Genomic DNA, 6000 nt, shown 5'->3' with positions numbered 1-6000 from the left:
TTACATAAAAAAGCACAAGGTTACAGTCCTTGCAATGCTTGGGCCCATACAATTAAGTTAATTAATTAAACATATATGCATTTTAGTACTTTGACATAAAAGATTTTACAATTCATTCATTCATTTCTTTTCAGCAACTGCTTTGGCAGTGCCTGTACAAGGAGCACAGTACACGAGTAGGGAATACACCCTGGATGGGATGCCAGTCCATCACAGGACACCATGCACACACACACATTTGCACACTCATTCATGCCCAGAGGCAGTGTTTTACAATTCAATAATGGACTTTACAAATAAAAATGGACATTACAGATTCCTCCAATCTTTGCCTGGCTCCAAATAATGAACATTATAATGTGATGACACAGGAGGTGCTGTCTGTCTCTGCCCTGTACTTTTTTGGCCTCCCAGCCTGTCCACTACCCCTAGATCTTTTTATATGTATCCTGGCTCCTCAGACCTCCTTTAGCTTCTTTTAGCATGACAAAGAAGGCCTGCTGAGTTACCTCCCAAGACTGAGTTTGGTCCACCGGTAGCCTCATTTACTGGCAAAGCTCCCGCGGCATTGTAAAGCTGTTGTTAAGAGTCTGGGCAGGCTGGAAAAGTGTCATTTTAAAGTGCAGACAATGCATGCCTGCTTTACCATACTGTGGTATGGCAGATAGTACGCCTTTTAGTTTTATTTGACAATCCAGACTTGTGTTAGGTTTTCAAAAGCAAAGGACACTTGTTAATGTTTTGATGCATCACCTCTGAAAAGAAAGCTCTAGAGCATGCTTTTGTGTGTGCAACTCACTGTCAACTCACCCTTGATTAACAAAAACTAGGACGAACAAAAAATATCTCCATATTACCAGGCCCACATGATATGCTTTTTATTTTAGTATTGCCTTTGAGGAGTGTCTGTGATCGTTTGTTGATGAATTGACAAGTTTTTCTTATTCATCTGACAGGGATGTGGAAATCTCTGGAGGTCAGGTTGAACAGGTATTTGAACTTGGTTACATGCTGATAGAGCGCCCTTGCAGACAAACACATGATTGCCCCATTTAGAGCAGCACTCTCATGAAAATCAGCGAAGCTGTAATTTTACTGGCAGGGTATTGAAAGTGCTTGGTCATGATTGGGTAAGAGCTGCTAAAAGGGAGACGTGCTCTCTGCCCAGGTCCTAGGGGTGCGCCACAGGCATGTCTGAGCCTGCCTTTGTGAGATCATGCCACCGTCAGGCGTCTAACAAGAGACCAGTTCTCACTGGATGGTCAGCATAAGACCAAGGCACAAAACATTTAGTGAACATAACAATGACTGTGGAAAATAATCAGCTTTACAGACTATAGTTCTCATCAATTACATTTTTAGAGCTGCAGCAAGATGAAGCGTTTTGCTTTTTATCTCTATATTGAAAGAACCTCATAACTGAAACTCTACTGATAACACTAGAGTTAATATAGTACTAAAGTCTTTGACACCATCTGCAGTAGAAAGCTTAATATATATACATAGTGGACATATGGAAAAACAGCTTATTTATTTTGCCTTTTACCTAACAGTGGATTAAAAAAGAAGTGTACATGTATGAAAACCTCAGACATTTAAATCACTTATTTCATATGCTAACAAATATCTCAGAGATGGTGGTAGGTTGAAACGAATAGAGAAACCCATGGGAAACAGAGATATCTTGGCTAATTTTTATTGTGCACTTGTTTCTTTATAAAGTAAAAATGTTTTTTTACTTATATTTTACAAATGTTTTACTTAAACTGAAATTTAATATCTAAACCTCAGGCAAAATCGGAATATTTATCTATCACAAGTGTTAAGAATTGTCTCACAGTTTAAGACAGTAATAAACCTGCAATTTTAATAGACTTTTCATTCCAAGTCACATGTGAATAACAATTGGACATAACCATACCAAAAAATCTAAAAATGTTTTTTAAAACATCTATAACTAATGAGAAATCTTACCATCTCTCTGTGTGATATTTGGCCTTGCTGTGCTTCGAGCCATCAGTGTGGATAAGACACAAGTTCATTATTAAGGCTATTTTATAGCAGAACTTTTCATAAATGGTAAACGCAAATACTTAAAAGAAATAATACACCAATTATAAATATATTAGATCTCGCTGAAAGAGATATATTTTGTAATATTGTTGTTCTGGACAGGTTCAAAAGCAGCTTAAGGTGGGAATACATGCCAGTCTACCAAAGGGAACCTTGCATACACACATTTAAATAATCATCTTTATCTAGGAAGAATTTGCTGTAGCAATGTTCGTATAACTGTTAAAATCTTAATGGTAATCCTCAGGTATCTTCCAATCCCTTTTTATCATTGTTGATTAGCTATAATGAAGCTCTTCAGAATGTTACTTAATGAGAATTTTTAATCTAAATGCAAATCAGATAGAAAACATCGTATATTTTGCCACTGTTTAAAAAGAACACGGTTACACATAGTACACGCTGTTCTCTCAAATTAGTGGTGTATCACCACTCAAGAGTCATGTTAATGAAAGTAAAGATTTGTGGCTTTCATCCAGATCGACCCCCTGGAACATAATGATTTTAATTTCTCTAAAAAGAATTTGTGTACCAACGTGCACTTTTATAATCTTGAGGAAACACAGGCTAACCTGAGACCAAGGCCATACTTCAATCCAGGGCAAGTCTACACATGCCCTGTTTACTGATTAGACACGTACGTTGTGTGCAGAAACAATGGTCCATCTCTAAGACAATTCAATGTATGCTGTAGAACAGTGTCAGGGAGGTCCTGTCTTTAATAAGTGCCTGGCTTTTCCGGTTGTTGAAAAGCACCAGAAGTGGATTATTTTTCATGCTCATTATAGAGCTATTGTGTGTCTAAAGCTGAAAAGCCGTAAAACTGGTATTTACTTTCAAACGTCAGCTCCAGAAGTCATCAAGTTCATAGACCATGAATGGACCATTTCCTTAAGAGAAATGTATTTAAAATGTTTAGACATGACTGTTAATGTCACACCGGTTTATTTTTAATGTCCAAATGAAGGTGAATATGTGATGGTTGGGTTGAGGTTCATATTATTCACAATACCCAACCTGTCATGTGATGAGTTTTTTACTAATATGTGTAGCTAAGTTAGCTCAGGTTATATTGCATAAAATATGATTTTAATTCAGTACGCGAAATATTGCTGTAAAATAAAATAAATTCTAGTCATAATGCAGTGTCAGGGTAATGTTGTAAACGTGAACCTTTAACTTATTATTTACTAACAGAATTAACACTTTTATATATTTCCCTATTATATGAGACAGATCAGACGTAACAATAATATATTTAAGTTTAAAATGTTGCCAATAAACGAAATGCAAACCCCACTATTGTATTTACAGCAGATTGTAACCACAGTGTAGTTAAACTTTCTTTGAGTGTGACAGATTTTGTTATGATCATTATACAAACCTCTCAGTAGAAGGAACTAGTTTCTTCCATTTTTCCTTCCTGAAATTTTTCCCATTCTAACTAGTGTTATCTATACTTCACCATTAAAACAATTCAGTTTGTTGATACAGAATTTGAGAGGTACAGACTGGAGACTTTTGCTTGCATTTGTTACATGGCTGGCAAGCTCTTACATTTATCACAGGTGCTCACTCAAGAATATGTGCTAGAAAACTGTAGCCACCATGCTCTGCTAGAGGAACATTCTATGAAGAGTGCACTGTGTTTCTTATTCATGCAAAAGACTAAAATATAATTAACCAAATTTAACAACCAATGTCACAACAGTATATTAATGCCTTAATAAGTGGCACGATTTACAACCCCCAAATCTTTGTAACCCATTAGCAAGACAGATGCCCTAGCCCTGGCAGGGTCCTCCACTGCATTAGGGCCATTCTCATCTCTGATAAGAAGCCTTGTGTGGCATCATGTAGGATCTTGTTAATCTTATGTGTAATAAGCAAACGTTCAAGGATGTAATTAGCAGACTTCCAGCCATGAAGGAGCAAAAGCAGGGAGTTCAGGGGGACAACGAGATGGCTAAAGATCACTACTGCTGGGAAAGACAGTTTCCAGCAGCCCGAGGCCTGGGGCTGACAGCTGAGTAGTGTGCTAAAAGAGAGGTGAGCCAGAATGTTGCCGTTAGCTCTCCAAACACCCACAGGAAAGAAATGACAGTATGCACTACTTTTAAAAAACAGTGGCTGAAAATTGTAGGGTTAGAGCTGGTCGGTGATGGTCTTGATTAATAACTAATTTTATGTGCAACAACCCACAGCCATTTCTGATGAGTTTGAGTAATTTATCTTAATACTGTAAAAGAGAAAATACAAATGTGGCCCTAATTAACCTTTGTAAATTAAGTCAGATTAACACCACTAATAGTAAGCGTTGGTGTTGCCATCAGGGCACCAACATGCAGTGTGCGTTGACTAATGCCTAATGATGTGCTCTGCCCCTCATGCAGCCTGTGCACAGGTGGCAGACACAGTATTTGGTCACTTGTTGGGATTGATGCTCGGGTCTCTCCACTGAGGCATGACTGTGCTGGCTAGATCAGGTGCACAGTTGACAGCCCCCTTCCCAAACACCACACACACACACACACACACACACACACACACACACACACACACACACACACACACACACATAGACCACCACCACCGTGTGCACCCCCATTCATTTACCTGCAAGCCCCGGGCCTGGTACAGCTCTGGGGCAGCTTGATGGGTCCTATGTAGTACTCTGAGGGACAATAAGGGGAGACAGCCTGCTACTAACCACCTGCTGTGCAGCTGCCTGGGTCCAGTTTCAGGGTCAGCTTTCAGCTGCCTCCCCCATCAGTCTTTTAGCCCTCAGCATCCAAAACGTGCACTTCTTCCATGTTTGTAATGTTTAAATAAGACCTGCCACCTACACTTGGATCCAGGTGGAGCTTCTTTGACATTGTAGATCTGCCTCTATCATCCCACATCTCAAAGCTCCAAATAAGTTTGTTTTAGCTGCACATCTATGGAAAACATTATGCCAAAATTGTATATTTAAACATGCCTGCTTTTAATGTCTTCTCTTCCCCAAAAGAGGGCAGTAACACAGGGAATATGTGGTCAGAAGTGCATATGCATGCTACAATTCAGTGACCAAGACTGGGGAATTCTGGTTAATCTATGATTGCGTGGAAGACAAAAATGCCCTGTGCGTGACCAAGCAGGTCAACTGTTAAACTCATAACCAGTTCATGATAATCCAAGCCTTTACAGCTATTATTTGTTAACTAACATAAAATTGTTTAGGTTTTCTTAGTCAGTCTCTGATATTCATTAACTACATTTTATCAAGTGGCTTAATAATCGTACTGTAACACATTGACATACGTTGCTTTATTGACACAGTGAAAAACGTCCAAAGACGTGTATAAAGAATGAAGAATGGGAGTCTGTGAGGAGGGCAGTGTTTTGAAAAAGACACAGAGAGGCAGGTCAGCCCTGTGTTTCCGCTAATCAGCGAATAGCTGTTGTGTAGTCCTGAAGTGGTAGGGATTTGAGACGCTCTCTCCACACACTGATTTGATGCTGATCAATGATTTGCGATATGGACCTCTTACCCTAAAATTACCATCTCTATAGGGCAGAACATGGAGAGCATGGGGGCTGGGGAATAGACAGGCTAATTTCCTCTGTAGTGCTGGGGTGGGTTTGATGTATAGAGCTGCTAAAAAGCTGTGATTGCACAGGCTGCCTCTCTCAGCTGTTTCATTGTCTTTAACTGGGAAAGAAGGCAGGAGACGATGGAGCAGTAGCGGGAACGAAGGGGAGAGGGGGAACAGAGTAAAAGAGCGCGAGACAAGAAATGATGGAAAATGTGGTAACTTGTTCCTGAAGAGAGATTTGAGCCTTCAGCATCACAGAAGCATTGTTTCCAGACCTGTAATCATCAGCAGAAGAGCACTCAAGCGACTTCAGCAGCCTGGAGCCCAACGCACACATATTCATTTGCTA

This window comes from Silurus meridionalis, chromosome 7, assembly GCF_014805685.1.
Source record: "Silurus meridionalis isolate SWU-2019-XX chromosome 7, ASM1480568v1, whole genome shotgun sequence".
NCBI lineage: Eukaryota > Metazoa > Chordata > Actinopteri > Siluriformes > Siluridae > Silurus > Silurus meridionalis.
Note: the sequence above shows the minus strand (reverse complement) of the source record.